The sequence below is a fragment of the Nelumbo lutea genome, chromosome 1 (assembly GCF_056320005.1).
Source record: "Nelumbo lutea isolate HS-2025 chromosome 1, American lotus-T2T, whole genome shotgun sequence".
In the NCBI taxonomy this organism is placed as follows: domain Eukaryota; kingdom Viridiplantae; phylum Streptophyta; class Magnoliopsida; order Proteales; family Nelumbonaceae; genus Nelumbo; species Nelumbo lutea.
Genome location: NC_142684.1, coordinates 79,517,093 through 79,536,612, shown reverse-complemented (window position 1 = coordinate 79,536,612; position 19,520 = coordinate 79,517,093). Strand labels below are relative to the sequence as shown.

The following is a 19,520-nucleotide window of genomic DNA, read 5'->3' as shown; positions in this document are numbered from 1 at the left end:
AAATTGTGAAATTAAATTACCAAAATCAGTAATTTTCAGCAAGTAATTCTTAGTAATTAAAATTTTCAATTTACCAAAATTACAAAAAATTATAGTTTAGGTGTTGATATTTACTAAATAATATTCAATTATATCAATAATTATTGAAAATATAAAAAATATTTTATAAATTAATTTAACCACACTTTTGGTTTTTAGATGGTTTATAATATAATTAATAGGTGTTTTAGGAGGAATTTTAGATGGTAGAGATTGTTTTGGTGAAATTTTAGGAGGGGGTTGGGCCGATTGGTAACATGAGAGAGAGAGAGAGAGAGAGAGAAAGAGAGAGAGAGAGAGAGAGAGAGAGAGAGAGAGAGAGAGAGAGAGAGAGTTGGAGTGGAACTCTAGTGAAGAAGAGAGGGATGCCACATGGCAATATAGATTAAGAGGTATTTTAGGAAGAATTTTAGGTGGGAGAGATTTGGAGTGGGGTACTAGTGTAGAAGATAGGTAGGAATGGGTAAGGGAGAAAGGAGAGAGGTTTAATGACATAAATGGCTGAATTGCTTATTCACCACTGAACCATCATAATAAGTAAGAGATCCTACCACCCAAGCCATCTTCATTATGAAATATAATATTATTGAATCATCAATGAAAAACAGGGACCTTCGAAATTAAAAATTCAACATATTCTTAGCTTTAATTATGAAAACAGAAAATAAACCATAGGATGCTTCTGTTTTGAGAAACATTTTATTTTTAAAGCACATGCCCTTGGTTTGTTTTTTTTTTTTAATGAAGTCCTCTGCTTAAAAGAAAAAAAGTCACGTTGGAGAATGCCCCTTAGTTTGTCGATGCCAACTCCATGGGTTGGGCTTAATTATTAATAGATTGTCCATCGCATAGTCAGCATGACTAGACTTTCTTTCATCTACCTTATGCATTCTGTTAATCTGTTCATCAGAGTTCTTCAAAAAATTCACAATCCATAATTTTACAATTAAAAAAATCACAATATTGCATTTTTTTTTAATCAAGCAAGCTATTTCCCTAGTCAAACTGACAGCTCCATTGACCAGGAGTTCCTTCCATTAGTCTAATCTCCTCAGCGGATCATCCTCAGGCCTGGGAGGCCAGAAATGCTACCAAATGGGTTGTCAGAGACGAGAGGCCATCGTGAATCAGCCAAATATACCCGTTTGTCTTGCAAAGGTTCTTAGCATAATACTTAGAGGTGTAAAGTGGGCCTACAGCCCGCGATCGGCCCACTAGGGCCGAACCGGATTAGACTGATTTTTTTAATGTTTTTTTTTTGAAATTTTTGATTTCTTTTGTAAGTATAAACGACACTCTCATGGAAACGACACTCTGTTTCAATCCATGGAAACGACACTCTCGTATCTCTCGCAGGCGAAGTTTGCAGAGAAGATTCTTTGTGCTGAGTTTGCAGTTTCCGATTGCAAGGTCTTCCTCTGATAATGCGCCTTCAGAATCTTGCCGATTCATGTGAGTTGAAAATCCATGGAAATTTAGCAAATCAAATCCTTTAATTTTCTGTGAAAATTCAGTCATCGTTAATGGCTTGCCAATTGACTTCTTGGAGAAATGTTGCAGGATTCATTGTAGAGACCGAAGAAGAGTCAAACCTGCAAGAGAGATATGAGAGCTCGCCGTACACTCTTAGGGTGGAGGAAGAGCTGAACAGGAAAAATGACTGGAGTTGGGAATTCGAAGCTCGAAAACTGTGGCAGGAAACAACAGCACAGGAATTCCGGTTTGGCGAGAAACGAACTTCGAAAGAGGTCTTCTTGTCGCTCTAAGCAACTTTAATCGGCTTTCGATCATCTTCGGAGGTGAAAACTTTGCTAGTAGATTGGGTATTTTAAGTCACATTAATCGATTTCTTCGTCATTTTGCATCTTCGATTAGTTCATGCCTTGTAATGGAGTTAAATTTTCACGGACGAGATGGGGAGCTGTAGATGTTTGAACTTTTGTGTCACAATTCTCAAACCACTAAATTTTGTTGCGCTCTGTTGCTCAGAAACCGATCTGCGGAGCTGGAGACGTAGGGACAAGAGATGAAAGTGCATATCCACCAGAGTCCGAAGCGTTATTTTATGGGTTTCTAGCAGATAAGGGCAAAAAGTTGCCCTTAATATCAACGTGTCGACAAAACCGGTGAGACTAGGATGATGAGCAACAGTGGTCATCTTCCTACTGTAGTCGGTAACCAACTCCAGACCAACCAACGGACACAATAAAGGGATTTTTTTAGTTTTTCTTGTAAACGTTGATAGAATTTTGGGTCTCTGACAGAAAAAGACAACGAACAGTGTCACTACTCTTAATTGATATTTTTTAAAAAATTATCTTAATTTAGTTTTTTTAAAAAAATATTACTTTTTTTATGGATATTCAGGGCAAAAAGTTGCCCTTATCTCTAGAAACCCTTATAAAAATCAGTAAGAATTTATTTATGAGAAATACAACTTTCTAACATAGCATAGGTAAAATTCTGCCTATGTTTTACATCTAATATAAAATGTTTATATTTTAAACCACAATTTTGACATAAATATTTAAATTCTTATTTTCTTACCTCTAAACTTTTAATATATAATACAATTTTTAATTTTAGAAATATGAGTAGAAATAATATTCAAGGCATATTGAATATATAAATTTAAAATTTTCTATTCCATAAGCATGCAAAGTATTTAAAATACTTACAGCAATAGTTGGGCCTGTATGTGGCCATTCAAGCCTAGTAAAACTTAAAATTCTTTTATTTAAAAGCCAATTTTTATCAATAAAATGGTCGGTAACACAAATATAACTTATGTTAAAAATTCAAATGTCCAAATATTAGAAGTTGCAACTTTAGAATTAAGATTTCATAACAAGTAAATTAAATTTTGTTTATATGAATAAACATTTTTTAAAGAATTCGATCTAATAGTATTCCTTAAACTTTTTTATATTGTGGATTTATAGAATTATGCAACCATTTTTCAAGTTTAAGATCTTCAATTAATATAAATGGTTGTTCTACATGTACAATATACTTTGCTAATTCTTGTCTCATTTTTTCTTGTGAATATTTAAATGTACCAAAACTCCCCCTCCTAATTTGTATTTGTGTTGTTTCTCTCCCTTCTTCTTCTTCTTCTTCTTCTTCTTCTTCTTCCTTCTCATGTGTTAGCAAATGTATACTCAAATGACTCGTACCACCCTTGTTACAATAGCTAAATTCTCTTCTACATTTTTAGCAAATTATTCTTTTTCCCTTCCCCTCAATATCCTCTACTTTAAAAATTTTCCAAATCGGGCTACTCAACTTATATGCCCTCTTTTTCTTTTCTCTGGTATCAGTACCAGGGGTGAAAGTTCCACTTCCATCAATATCAATAGCATTAGTGATAGCACTATCATGATGCAATTGAATATCATCAATAGTGAACATGTTGGGGAATCGGTTTTAGGAAGAGTCGGCCATTTTTTTTAATTCTAAGATGATAAAAATTAATTTAATTGGACTTATTTGAAATATTGTCGGTTCAGAATCCCAACTTGATTTTAACGGTTAAATCATTTCAACGTCCAAACCTCCCAAATTGAGATACTTGGGCTGGTTGAGCAAGCATTTTTCTTGTTGAAACTTCAATAAAGTTGAGACTTGAGAATTGGAGAATTAGACAATCAGCCAATCGAAATTAATTAGATTGTAGGGAATTGAGAATGTATGAGTATGAGAGAGAGAGAGAGAGAGAAGAGATTAAGACAATTGTTGAATTGGTTTAATGAGATTGGTGGAGGATAGGTCTATTTATAGGAATTGAACATAATTCAATTGCCCAAAATACCCTAAAAATTAGCTATTTTTTAGTTATTGGGAGGGGTATTTTGGTCATTATAAAATTATTTATAACTTTACCCAAAAAGCCTGCTTAACTAATTGTTATATAGTTGTTGGGGGCATTTATGTCATTTTTTTCTCTCCATAAGAAAAATACATAAATACCCCCCATATAGTTGTTTATATCTGTTAAGGGGAGTATTTATGTAAAAAACCCCCCAAAAAGCTAAAACTAGCTGTTCGGGAGGGGGTGGGGGGCAATGACTAGTTTTCGGACAAGCCGAACACAGCCCGCTATGGGCCCTGTGGGCTATGCTGCTGGTGGCACAGCGCAAATAGTCGTGCCATGCCATGCCGGCCCATGGACTATGAACCCCCAGCCCAGTACGACATGGACTATCGTGCCGGGTTTGGCACAACCCGCGGGTTATCATGTTGTGCCGGGCCAGGCTGGTCCAATTTCGTGTCAGGCCATGCCGGGCCACGGGCAACTCGGCCCATTCTAATGTTACTTGCAAGCATAGAAGAAACTGATGTACAACATAGAAGTAAATGATGTTACCTATATCTAGAAGAAAAGGATGTTCAACATTGGATGGTTAGTAGGAAACTGTCAAACAGAAAAAAGCACTTTCTTTTTTTAAACGTGCAAAGTTTTAAATCGGATATTAACGAATCACGTTCAAGCAATTGTCAAGGTATCATGGAATCTCTGAATAAAATATATAATAGGACAAATTTCATAAAGTATCCCTATGATTTAGAAAATTTTCAAACTCTACCCTAACTGTTTATATATTATGTTAAAGTACCCTTAAGTTTTACGATAATTGTCTAAAACCTCGCTAATGGTCAACTTTTCATCACACTCTATTTACATGCGACCTCACATGATTAATATATTTTCCAAAAATTCTTAAAATACCCTTTTGAAAACTGTCACACTCCATTCATAATGAAATGAAAACCCACTTCTACTTGTATCCATCTCCTATTCTGACTCTGACTGTGTGTTCGTCATGGCGGTCAACCATTAGCGATTCCAACTTTGCAATTTTGTCTCTAATCCTCCATTTTCTTTCCAGAAAGCTTGATCTCTCTTTCACTTGCTCGCTTTCGTGAATCCATACAGAGATCTTTTAGTGTTTCTTATGCTCCTGACAAGAAAAGAAGGTCAACTACGTATAATTTTTTTGATAAGTTAAGTGGGAAAACACGTTTGCAGAGGTATAACTAGACATATAGAAAACTTAAAATTATTCAACTGAAAACTAGAAAACGAAGACACACACAATAGACTCCATAGACGCCCTCCAATTTATTTGTAGGCACACATAGAACCGAAAGGGAGAGATGATGTAAAATGTGCTAATTAGTCGCCGATCGACAATTGACGTTTGTGAAGAAATTTCATGCACTAACAATGTTTAGTGCAAAGCATTGGCGCCGGAAGCCTTGGCAATGCCCTCCATGGAATCCCTCCGTTTGGCAAACAACAACACAATTTCTCTTCCTTACGCATATCCCTTTAAAGCGATGGCTCTGTGACTCACAAGTCCTTGCCTTAGCCACCTTTGGCCCCATCCCTGCAGGCTGTAGGTACAAAGTTTGAACACCAAATACTTGTTAGTGCTAGTTCATTGAATTCAAGACAACATAGCTAGCACACTAGGGAGGACTACTGATTTAGGCACATCTTCTTCTATAGACATCCTAATCGAGATGGAAAGATCATTTTGCCCAAATAACTTCCATTTGGAGTCTTTTCGTAAGACAGGTTTTCTATCGTAGTTGGCCCATGATCAGGCTTAGAAACTCCTTAGAATCGGGCAAAATGAGTGCTCGTTTCTTTAGCCTACCTATTACTAGTTTGACATGGATCCGAAACTAATGGTTGATGGCTATTCTGAAGAAAACGAGCAAGAAAATTTTAGATAGAGGTAGGGGAGAAAAGAACCAATGGTCATGAGCAGTAACAGAACTAAGAAGAGAACTAAAAATAAATGCATTCTACGCGAAGCCAGAAAGAGAGAGAGAGAGAGAGAGAGAGAGAGAGAGAGAGCTTTGAAGCAAGTGATAAGTATAATTTGTCACTAATATGTGGAAAATTGAATTATCTAAGCTTTCGTTTTCTGTAATTTTATATGATGTGGGGTTTGTCTATGTTTTTGTGGTTTTGGAGGGATGACTGATCGGTTATTCGAGTCTATTGATTACCCAGAATTTGTATGTGTTCTTTTTTGGGTTATGTAATTTGGATCCGTGAATTTCCCTTAGGAATTTTGACCATTTAATTGTGAGGTCGGTGAATTTTTCGAATTGCGATCTGTTAGTGTAATAGGTTGCCCAGTATTTGAGATAAGAACAAACTCCTATACTGTTGTAACCGAATACATTTATCTCTTGTATTTGTTTTGCTTTTATTTGTATTTATCTCTGTTTTATCGTATTTATCTTGTTATTCTGTTCTTATCTATACGTATACAACCTGTATAAATATTGTATAGAACATTGAATGAAATATATTAGAGAATTCTTCTCTTAAGTTCTTTCATGGTATCAGAGCTCAGGAACGCCTGAATACCCTTCACCAAAAACCATGTCAATCTCCAACACTTCCAGTCAAACCTTTATCACTCGAGATCCTATCCTTTCTCATAGAGCATGTATTCTTTTAGGTAGTAAGATGCACTACTTCTCATCAGGTATGGTCTTTACTAGAAACTACTTATGCACCAAAATCAAAGGCTCGTATCATGCAACTGTGATTTGAGTTTAATGCTCTAAAGAAAGGGTGCTTCTCCATGAGTGATTATCTATTTAAAATAAAGAATATTGCTGATGCACTCTCAACCGCAGGAGAACCCTTATCTGACTCTGATCTTGTTTGTCAGACTATAGAAGGTCTGTCATCCGAATATAAAATTTTTACTACTGCAGTACTCACCCAACTGAATGGTATTTCTTATGACATTCTCTGCACAGCCTACTTTTACAACATGATCTTAAACTTGAGCGAACCAAGAAGATTCAAGAACTTGAAGTTTCAACCAACATGGCATACAAATACAAAGGAAATTGGCCCAACACTCCCAACACTCAATTTGGAAGGTCTAAAAAGGAGTAGAATAAAAAATCCAACTCAAGTCCAAATTGTAGATACAAAGGTAGTCCTTGCCAAATCTGCAAACTACCCAATCACTCTGCTCTTGCATGTCGTAGTAGATTTGATGCATCTATCAAATATACCCCCAAACGAGCACTTGTCTACAACACTAAAGCTTCTGAAACTCCATCGAATCAACACTCATCTACTGATCTTTGCTAGTATCCTGATTCTGGAGCGACACACCATGTCACCAATGATCTGCACAATCTTAAACTTCACTTAGAGTACATGGGCCCAAATCAACTAAAAATTGGCAATGGCACAGATTTGAAAATTAATCATATTGGTACCTCGTCTATTCCAAGTTCACATAAGAATCTAGTTCTCAAAGATACTCTTCATGTCCCGGATATCACTAAGGACCTCTTATCTGTTGCACGGTTCACCACTAATAATGATATTTTCTTTGAATTTCATCCCTTTAATTGCTATGTGAAGGATCAGAAGTTGAGGAAAACTATATTAGAAGGAACCACTGATCGTGAACTTTACAAAATTCATCTCCCAAAAGCCAATATCAGTCATGTTGCACATCTTAATGAAAGAGTAGACCTAAATACTTGACATCAGTGTTTAGGGCATTCGGCATTCCGAATAGTGAAGCAAGTCGTATATGAGAATAAGCTCCCTATAACTTCCAATAAGATATATCATTCTATTCAACATGTCAGTTAGGAAAGAGTCACCGTTTACCTTTTCGCCCCAATACTTTCAAGGTAGTAGAACCATTGGAACTTGTGTACTCTGATCTATGGGGACCAGCCCTTGTGATGTCTCGACATGGTTTCAATTACTATATCAGTTTTGTTGATTTCTTTAGTAAATTCAGTTGGATTTTTCCTCTTACTCATAAGAATGATGTTGCTTCTATATTTATTATATTTGAGAATCAAGTTGAAAATATGCTGAATAGAAAAATCAAAATCCTACAAAGTGATGGGAGTACGGAGTACAAGACACTTAAGCCTTTCTTTGAACGACATGGTATTATTCATAGAACCTCTTGTTCGCACACGCCTCAACAAAATGGTTCAGTAAAACATAAACATCGGCATATAGTTGAATTTGGACTCAAACTCATGGCTAGAGCATCTATGCCTCATTCTCTATGGTATGATGCATTCCACACTATTGTCTTTCTCATCAATCGGCTGCCCACCAAGGTGTTGAATCATAAAACGCCATGGGAATATCTCTTTCACAAGAAGCCTGACTATATGACACTTCGTGTGTTTGGCTGTGAGTGCTTTCCTTATATAAGGCCCTACAATGCTCACAAACATAATTATCGCAGCCCCTCCTGTGTATTCATTGGGTATTGTGACAAATCCAAGGGATTTCGATGCCTACATATATGTTCTGGTAAGGTTTACATCTCCCGCCATATGGTATTCAATGAACTCAATTTCCCTTATTATTCATCCCCAAAAACTCTACCACCTCAGCCCTCTACTCTACCATCAATGCCCATTGGACCACCTCCCATCGTTTCAGCTCCCTTGCCACTGTCACAACCTCCTCCACCACCATTGTCACTGCCCTCATCTCCTCCTGTACCCTCTCAGCTGCTATCCACACCAACATCGATCTCATCACCTCTACAATCTTTGCCCCAGCCCACATCTTCACCTCTACAACGAACTCGCCCTTTATCTTATATTCTTCATGATGCCCATTCCCTCCCTTCCACAACTATAACACCTGACCAGCCACCTCCATCTCCCGATCCACTTGAACCCAGCCACCCTATTAATATTCTTCTTCCTGTAAGCTCCCCCTTACCTCATTGCACCCATACCATGATCACCAAATCATGTGATGGGACACTTAAGCCCCGCTTATTCCTTGCCTCCTCATACTCTTTGCCCCCAATCTCAACTGAACCCAAAACCATAACCCAGGCCCTATGTCATCCTTATTGGTAGGATATGATGCAAGAAGAAATGGCTGCCCTCACTATTAGCAACACTTGGACCCTCTGTTTTCCACCTTCCGATGCAAACATCATTGGTTGTAAATGGATATTTCGTATCAAACATAATCCCGATGGCAGGGTGGAGCGCTACAATGCTCGCCTTGTAGCCAAGGGATACACACAACGTGAAGAATTTGATTACAATGAGACCTTTAGCTCTGCCTATCAAACCTGTAACTATTCGTGTTGTTCTTCATCTTGCTCTAGCACGTGGTTGGTCCTTACGACAGCTTGATGTTACTACAGCGTTCTTAAATGGTGATCTTCAAGAAACTGTATACATGACTCAACCTCCTGGCTTCATAGATTTAGTTCATTCCATCATATTTTCAAGTTGCAAAAAGCACTGTATGGCCTCAAACATGCTCCTCGTGCATGGTATTATCGATTTAGCTCATTTCTTCTTCGTCTTGGCTTTCATATGTGTGCTGCCGATACCACATTATTTATTCATCACTCTACCACTGATACTACCATTGTTCTTGTCTATGTGGATGGCATCATTGTCACTGGTTCCAACGATTCATAAATTACCTCACTTATCTTTGATATGAGCATGGAATCCTCTATCAAGGACTTGGGTCCTCTTCAATACTTCCTTGGGATTGAGTTACTTCAATCTGGTCATCACCTTCACCCTTCTCAATGGAAATATATTGTTGATCTTGTTCACATAACTGGTATGGATTCCACCAAACCAACCTCTTCTCTAATTGCTGTTGGTCATTGCCTCTCTAAGACATATGGCGTGTCCCTCACGAATGTTATTGAATTCCGTCAAATTATTGGTGTTCTTCAATACATTACTATCACAAACCCAGAAATATCATTCATGATACACAATTTGTGTTAGTTTTTGCATCAACCAACTAGTAAACACATGACTACTGCAAAGCGCTTATTGCGCTATCTCAAAGGCACCTTTAACTATGGCCTTGATCACTTTGTGGCATCTTCCTCTTTCCAGTTACATGCGTTCTTTGATGCTGAATTGGCAGAGTGTCCTAATGGCAGATGCTCTCATGGTGGTTTTTCAATTTTTCTTGGTTCGAATCCCATCTCCTGGATGTCCAAGAAACACTCCACTGTTTATCATTCAAGCATGGAACCAGAACACCGTAGCCTCGCTATTGCTACATCTGAAGTCTTGTGGTTGTGCTCTCTCTTCTCTGAATTACACATTAAGATCCTAGCTTCACTTATCAAGTGGTGTGATAGCATTGGTGCTACGTACCTTACGGTGAATCCTGTCTTCCATGCCAAAATGAAGCACATTGAAATTGATTTCCACAAACAGGTTACTCAGAAACAACTTCAAGTTCCGTGCATTGCCTCTGCTGATCAACCGGCTGATATTCTAACTAAGGCTCTTGTTTCCCCTCAGTTCCAACTGTTGCGGTCCAAGTTGAATGTTGGTTTTCCACTATCAACTTGATGGGGGCTGTTAGTGTAATCGGTTACCCAGTATTTGAGATAAGAAAAAACTGCTATCTGTTGTAAGCGAATACATTTATCTTTTGTATTTATCCTTGCTTTTGTTTGTATTTATCTCTGTTTTATCCTATTTATCTTGTTACTCTATTTTTATCTGTACGTATACAACATGTATAAATATTGTACAAAACATTGAATGAAATACATCAGAGAGTTCTTCTCTTAAGTTCTTTCACGATCCGAATTTAAACCTCCTTTTGGTCTTAATATCTGTTAGAGAGAGTTTATTAGGTAGAATTTGAAAGATGCTCTATTCTAACAAAGTTTGGTCTCGTTAATTTTGTTTGGACTCGAGAGGCTCCCCCCTTACTTTATCTCACTCTCCCTACCTCTGCTCACCCTTGTTCCACCATCCACTGGTGATGGTTGCGCTGTTGATAGACATTCCCTCTCTATCTCTCTCTCTCTCTCCTCCCTTTTCCTGTTTTGTGTTCGTCATGCCAGTCAGCCATTTGGAGATGGAACAGTGAAAGCAATTCAATGATGATGTTGCCTTTCACTAAATCCAACAGATTAGGATAAGGGAAAGGAATCATAAAAACACATTTGTCGGCCCTCCTTTCAATTATTGAAAATTTTCATCAATTAGGTTTTATTTTGAAATTTTGAAGAATAATAGAGGGAAAATTCAACATTTCACTTTTTTCTATTAGTGCTTAGCGGCAATGTCAATTGTGAAAAAACTTGGGAGTACTTTAATTAAGATAATATATAAACAATAAGGATAGAATTAATCAATTTCCAAAACTATTGGGGTACTTTAAGAAATTTGTCCTAAATAATATTGAATATGATTTGTTAATGTCAAATCTTTAACCTCTCCTTAAAGCAATTCCTTAATTATCTTTCCTTTTTGTGATCAAATGAACCCTAGAAAACCTTTTATTGTTCCCTAGATTCTAATCTCTATTGTTCTTCTCTCAATAAACCCTATAAATCAAAATAGCACTCCAACGACTACTACCTCTCTTCATTAAGAAGCACCATCTTCAAGTATAATTTCAAGTCATTGATGAAAATCATGATTATTCAAACTCCTGTAATTTGTTGATGAAAAACAGATTGTTCAGGTCCCTGCGATTTGTTGAAGTCATGATAGCTCAGACCTTGCAATTTGTTGATGAAAACAAAAACGATCAAAATACCAAACCGTTGATGAAAATTAGGGACTCTCATGATGGTGGATGTCTAAACTCACAACTGTAAGAGAGAGAAAGAGATGAATCTCTGTGGCTTGTGGAAGGGGGGAGCTCAATGTGGTGGTGGACCATCTCTTTAGCTACAGGTGGCATCTCTTGAATACCCAAATTCGATCTGCTTGTCCTCTCAATTAGTGAACAGTTTCTCTTTTTCGCAACCATGGTGGTAAATAAACTGTTCAATTCAAAGGTCAAACCTTGCTTTGGATTTGGCGATAGCAAGTGCTTTCAGAGAGGACGATAGCCACCGAAACGCCCCCTCTAACACCTGAAAATGCATCGACGATTATGGAGGCGGTGCGTGATGTCTTTCGGAAGTTTGACGCCATATTGGGCAGAGTGAGTTCTTGAAGATCATTGGATCGAGTTCCTGAAGACCACCTAAATTAAAGCTCCCGATATTCCCCTCAACTTGTGCAGAGTCCATTGACAAATCTCCAATTTTTATCGGTTGGGTATATTGCTTGAAAATCCACTTGTTGCATCTAAATTTAAAATTTTTTGTATGAATTTTATTTTGAAAATTTGAGATATAATAGAGGATAAACAGTGATGATAGAATTAGTCAATTTCCTAAATTAAAGAGGTATTTTAAGAAATTTGCCTTTAAGTTTATATTAGGGTAAATTACAAAGACCCCCTGTACTATGATCGTGAGACAAAGACCTCCTTCCATTAGCCTTCCATTAAAATCTGCCATTGTAATATTTTTTAATCTCCATACTACCCTTATAATAATTATTCGGAGAAAAATACTATTCATCTTCTCCGACTTCACGATACACAAATAGCAGCGGTGGTAGCTGTTGCAGCGACAACGAACTTATTTATAAACTATTATTCACTTACGGGCCAGTAAGACATACAAAATCTAAGATAAGAATATATTAGTATCAATTGTCCATAATCTAAGATAAGGATGTATGATGGATAGTTATTCAAATTTTCTTCAGAGTGGATGAACCTATCTTAGCAATATTGATTGACGAGAATGCTCTGAAATTCAAAGCTTGCATGACTTCTAAACAAGAATTCAGATGGGCACCAAGTGCCCTTCCCATACACATCTCAACATGCATTATAAAGGGTAATCGTGTTGACCCAACCCATTTGACCCCAACCCATTCCCACCCACTTTAGTAAAGGGACATTATGGGTAGAGTGACCCATTTGGGTCAAGGAAAAAGGGTTAGGGTGGGGTTGGGTTGAGGGTACCCATTGGGTCGAACTTCACTCTCTCGTTCAAGCTAATAATCTTTTTAGGGTTTGAGGCAATTATTAAAAAAAAAACAAAACAAAAAAATAAAAAATAAAAACAGGGAGAAATTTGAAGAACTTTCGGTGGCTGCAGCGACTAGTACCACCAATCTTGCTTTCGTCGATATCACTGATCTCGCCGTCACTGTTACATCCATCTTGATTTCCTTCTTCTTCATCTTCCACTCTTCTTGTTGCTGCCACCAGTACCAAATCTCAGTTTTAATCCTATTATTCTAGTCTTCCTCCTCCTCCCTTTTTCTTCTTCTTATTATTCTTATCACCGCTGCCGGCCAGTACCACAGGTCTAGATTTCAGATCCAATAATCTCTTCTTCCCCTTCCTCCCCTCTTCTCTTTACTCTTTTTATTGCCACCGCCATCCAATACCACCAATCTAGGTTTCAAATCTACTCAACTCCTCTTTCTCCTCCTCACCTCTTCTTCTTACTCTTTTTATTGCCACCACTGGTACGACCGATTTGATCTTCTTACTCTTCTTACTCTTCCTCCTCCCCACTTCTTATCCTAGCATAGGGTCAGATCTATGATGGCATGGCCACCGGTTACAAGAACCAGAGTGGAGACGATGTATTTTTTCAATTTTTACATTTTTTATTATATACACTAAAATTGCATCGTTCTATATATATATATATATATATATATATATATATATATATATTTTTTTTTTGTATTAGCTGAAGTATATGATCATTTTGATTTTTTATATTTTAATCATTTTTCTGTAATTTATTATTTTTTAATTGAAGTATATAAATTTTGAAAAAAAATATCATTTTATGTATTTTATGCAATTCTTGGTTTTTTATCATTTTTTTACAATTTCTTAATTGAAATATATATTTATTTTGAATTTTTATCAATTTATGTATTTTATGCAATTTCTAATTTTTTGAAACATATATTTATTGTTTTGTCATGTGGGTGGGTCAGGGTCAAGGTGGGTTATAACCCACTAATACCCAATAAATATGGGTGGCAATGGGTCAGTGGGTCAATATGGGTGGGTTGTACTCAACCCATGCCTAACCCACCCATTTGTCACCCCTAATTGCACACACCCACACAAACTCTATTTGATTTTTTAGCCTAATTTCAAATTTTCCTCTACCACTTTTCCTCTCTTGGCATTTGTTTGAATCCCACGTGGGGTAATTACAAGAAAGTGTTGAGATTATTACTAAGAGTTGGTCTTTGCCTTATTGGGACCCAAATGGGTTGTATATACATATACATTCTCTTGGCTTGGTGGATGGTTGGTAATCCTTTATCACGTGCGTGTCGAGTTGGGCTTTGGGAGTGACCAGTGGTCTATTCTTTTCTGACTTTGCCCGTGCCGAAGAGGTGACCGGGTCTTAAGTAGTAATGTGGCCCATAGGCTTTGGGAGTGACCAGTGGTCTACTCTTTTCTGACTTTGCTCGTGCCGAAGAGGCGACCGGGTCTTAAGTAGTAACGTGGCCCGTAGGCTTGGCCTGCATCAACTTTGTAATGCCGGTCACCTATTCCTACAAGAAGCTACTAGGGGCTCGACCTTCGGGGCAGCACTACTAATCTTTAGGTTGCCAGCTCACACGGGTGCCTTGGAAGGTTGGACCGGTAAGGTCGCCTATGTAGTCAGTTGGCCGCCAATTCCCGCGGAAGCCACGAAGAGCTCATCTTTGTAGGGGGGACCTTGCGGAGAGGACTGATGTGGCATTATCTGAATTGAAAGTAAGGTTTGGTAGAGCTACTTAGTCCGTTAGCTCCCTGCATAGTCTTTGAGTTCATAAAAATGTAAACTATAAAGCAATAGCTAAAAAGTGAGGACTTAGCGTTGGTAAGATGAGAACTTAGCGTTGGTAAGATGAGAACTTAGCGTTTGTAGGATGAGAACTTAGCTTTTTGTAGCGTATTCCCACAGACGGCGCCAATTGATGTAACTGTTTTCGGCCACTTACCAATGTTTTGTGATGTAAAATTTTTTTGGCTAAGTACCTCGTCATTTGACCTGGTGGTGGCGTGCCTTAGTGATGAGCTACCTGGTGGTGAACTGCCTACTGGCGAACTGCTCGGTGGAGAACTGCCTGGGGGAGAACTGCCTGGTGGCGAACTGCCCGGTGGCGAACTGCCTGGTGGTGAGCTCCCTGGTGGCAAACTGCCTGGTGGCGAACTACCTGGTGGCGAACTGCTTGGTGGCGAACTGCCCGGTGGCAAACTGCTCGGTGGCGAACTGCCTGGAAGTTCGCGTAGGCCGCGCGCAGTTCGCGCAGGTTGCGCGCGTAGGTCGCGCAAGCCGCGCGCACGCAGGTCGCGCCAGGCCGGCCAGACTGGTGCCCGAGTGGGTCACCAACTTCGTAAGTTTGTTGGCTGGGTGTTTTCCTAGTTGTCACGAGGTGCCACTTTGTCACAGGTGACTCCTTCGTCGCGCCATCAAGCACCTACAGTGAGCCATCCGAGTGCCAACCGTGTGCCTTCATGGTGTCAACATGTGTGTCATGGGCGGGCTGTGCTTGTATTCTGTAAGGGGGACCGCCAATGGCGTTACTGTAATTACTTAGTATGCTTTTCCATCATTCTGATGTTTCCTATTGTCACTCCCCCAAAAGCTTAACGTACTCTTTGAGGGGAGGTAGGTAGTCGAGTGTACTCATAAGCGTGTAAAGGTTAAGCATGAGATCCCCTCGACACTGTACTGTGTGCTTATGCTTACCACTGATTAATGCAATACAAATAGCCTTTTGCTAATTCGTGTGCCATCTTGTTGGCTTTGTGTGTGTGTTTGCTTTGTTTCATAGGCTTACTCGCCCATTTCGAGTGCCGCACGAGGCCCCAACGATTACCCCCATGACAGTTGGTATCAGAGCGGGAGCTCCTACAAACACTCTGGACCTTGTCTTCGTCCCTACATCAACCCAATGAAGAGCAATCGGGGCATTTCCGATGACACACCACATGGGCGGATTCAAGCCCAAGACATTGATGAAGCTCCACTTGACGAACCTACCAAGACACAAGCCCCAAAGGGGCGTACAACTAAAGCTAGCAAGCACGACAAATCAGTCGACCAACTAGCTACCGTGGACATGCGCCTCCTACGTTGCGAGGTGACAGTGGGAGAAACCCGAGATCGGGTTGATGAACTCCACCTCAACCTAGAGACGGTTGAGAATGCAGTGGTGGAACTAGAAGGACGTTTCAATGGCGCCTTCAGAGACATGCACACCACCATACAGAATTCGGGAGCTGGGCCTTCCCAAAGCAGCCTACAAGGCTTGCTAGACAGATTCAAAGTGCAATTGGATGAGATGAGAGATGAGATGACTCTCCTAAAGAGGGCAGTGGCCAACACACCAAGCACTCACTCCACCCTAGCTTCCATGAACATCAAGATCCGAGAGCCAACACCTTACTCGGGTGCTCGGGATGCTAGGGAGCTTGACAACTTCTTGTGGCAATTGGAGCAATATTTCTCTGCCACTGGCATCATTGACAACCAAACTCAGGTACGTACAGCTGCTATGTATTTGACTGATATCGCAATGTAATGGTGGCGTAGGTGTTGCCAAGACATTGAACGTGGAACCCGTACCATCGACACTTGGGTTGGATTCAAGCGTGAGATCAAGCGGCAGTTCTACCCAGAAAATGTGGAGTACTTGGCGCGCCGAAGAATGAAGAATCTCAGACATCAAGAATCACCACATGACTATGTCAAGGAGTTTTCGGCCTTGACGCTGGAGATCACTGACATGTCAGACAAGGATCTTCTGTTCAATTTTATGGACGGTCTCAGGCCATGGGCTGAGCTCGAACTCCAGCGACGTGGGGTTGAGGACCTCGCCACCGCCATGGCCATAGCTGAACAGCTTGTTGATCTGAGAACACCTAAGGAAGATGTGCAAAGACCATCCAGCCCAGGTACCATGAGTCTGAGTGGGGGAGATCCACAATCAACCCCTACAAAGGAGGAGCCAGTGCCCGCAGACAAGCCCTACAATTACCAACAAGGGAAGAAGCCACAAGGAGGCCCAAGCTATCGGGGCCACCAATCCACTAGGAGACCTCCTCCTGCGCCTTGTTACCTTTGCAACGGGAAGCATTGGACGAGTGACTGTCCAACCCGAAAGAAAATAACTGCCCTCATCGCCAAACTCAGCGATAGAGAAGAGAGCGATGAGGAGAAACACATAGCGGCGCCAAGAGTAGGCGCCCTCCAACTCATCAATGCCATGGTCAAGAAAGAGGCCACATCAAAGCGGCCCACCAAATCCCACAAGGGGCTGAGTTATGTAGACATCACCCTCGGCGGGAGGCCGACCCAAGCCTTGGTGGACACTAGGGCCACCCACAACTTCATTTTGCTTGCGGAGGCAAAGCGACTCGGCTTGACCACCACCAAACAAACTGGGTGGGTCAAGGCTGTCAACTCCGGGGCCAAAGCAGTAGAGGGCACGACCCTTGGAGTAGAACTCCGAGTTGGACCATGGAAATGACCCATCAATCTATCTGTGGTTCCCTTGGATGATTTTTAGGTGGTTCTTGGAGTGGAGTTCCTCAAACAGGCGGAAGCAGCACTCATGCCACACATCAACAGTTTGCTTATTATGGACGAACACTCCCCTTGCATGGTTCCTGTCTCATCAGCCTTGCAGATACTTGGGAAGCAGCTTTCAGCCTTGCAGTTGTACCAAGAAACTATCAACCATGAAGACAGCTCTATGTCAACAAGGAAGAACCCCTGTCAAGTACCTCACATCGACATTGGAACTGGTTGGGAAGTCGTCACCAGGAAGAAGTCACCCCCAAGACAGTTCCATTTCCAGCGCCAACACCAATGCCAGCGCCCAAGTCAACACCAGCAGCAGCATCAGCTTCAACACCAACCACATCAACAGAAGTCGACTTCGCAGCAGAAGCCGCAAGTGCCCGCAATTGGTGGGCCCAACAAAAGAAGACCCAAGGCCGTGTCAAACCTTGCGCACATCTACTACCACAACCACCGGGGAGAGTGAGTGCCACCCAAGCCATCTAGGGACCACATTCACATCATCCCTAAGGCTAGTTCCCGTAGTAGTCCTATGAGTTACCCTTGGGGAAAAATGCATGGGAATCCACACCTTAATAATTCAAAACACCATTTTGATCCTTACCTGGCCCAAACATACCCCTTAGCCAAACAGAACCAGCCACTAACATACCTTGAGGCTGCCAGGAAAGGACTTAGCCATAGGAAACCCCAACAGAATGAGCCGACCCAACCATGCCACCAAAATATACACCTCGGCCTTGGACGACAGCCGGTTCGGGGAGCAGCAGAAGAATCCTCCTTCCGCAACAGTGACTCTAAGGGACCAGCCGAAGCCGATCTCTGAGGACGTAGATCGAATTGAGTGGGGGAGAATGTCACAAGTGACTCCTTCGTCACGCCATCAAGCACCTACAGTGAGTCATCCGAGTGCCAACCGCGTGCCTTCATGGTGTCAACATGTGTGTCATGGGCGGGCTTTGCTTGTATTTTGTAAGGGGGACCGCTAATGGTGTTATTGTAATTACTTAGTATGCTTTTCAATCATTCCGATGTTTCCTATTTTCACTCCCCCAAAAGCTTAACGTACTCTTTGAGGGGAGGTAGGTAGTCGAGTGTGCTCATAAGCGTGTAAAGGTTAAGCATGAGATCCCCTCGACACTGTACTGTGTGCTTGTGCTTACCACTGATTAATGCAATACAAATAGCCTTTTGCTAATTCGTGTGCCATCTTGTTGGCTTTGTGTGTGTGTTTGCTTTGTTTCATAGGCTTACTCGCCCATTTCGAGTGCCGCACGGGGCCCCAACGATTACCCCCGTGACAACGTGTCACAATTTCAATATGGGTGGGTTGTACTCAACCCATGCCTAACCCACCCATTTGTCACCCCTAATTGCACACACCCACACAAACTCTATTTGATTTTTTAGCCTAATTTCAAAATTTCCTCTACCACTTTTCCTCTCTTGGCATTTGTTTGAATCCCACGTGGGGTAATTACAAGAAAGTGTTGAGATTATTACTAAGAGTTGGTCTTTGCCTTATTGGGACCCAAATGGGTTGTATATACATATACATTCTCTTGGCTTGGTGGATGGTTGGTAATCCTTTATCACGTGCGTGTCGAGTTGGGCTGGGTTGGGGCGTAGGTTTGGGTGTGGGTTATTTGCCTATAGGTCTGTAAATGGATCAAATCAAGCTAGATTCGAATTTGAAATTAACTATCGATACTAATATTTGAATTCGATTTGATATCCGACGGATATCAAATTTTTGAGTTCGAATTCGATTTCGATTATCAAATCAAATATTCAATTTGATTCAAATCCGACCGATGGTAGTGGTGGCCGGTGAGTGGTGATGCTGGACTGTTGGCACTCTTGTAGTATTAGCTTGGGTTGTAGTCTTAGAGGCGAGACTATTGCCGTTGATGATGGTAGTGCAGCAAAGGAGAGATAGAGGAGAAGATGATGGCTGTCGCCAGTGATGGTGGTTTCCATCAAGACTACTATCACTCGACCGCCATTACTGATGTTGCTGTTGGTGATGGTGGT

At 40.6% G+C, this 19,520-nt stretch overlaps 1 long non-coding RNA gene across 1 annotated transcript; it reads left to right on the top strand.

Moving 5' to 3' along the window:
• The first annotated feature begins 1,355 nt into the window (after positions 1 to 1,355).
• On the top strand, positions 1,356 to 2,001 carry LOC148875616 (uncharacterized). Its single transcript, XR_016103218.1, has 2 exons — positions 1,356 to 1,491; positions 1,600 to 2,001. It is a non-coding gene; the product is annotated as an uncharacterized LOC148875616 (long non-coding RNA).
• The last annotated feature ends 17,519 nt before the right edge of the window (positions 2,002 to 19,520 follow it).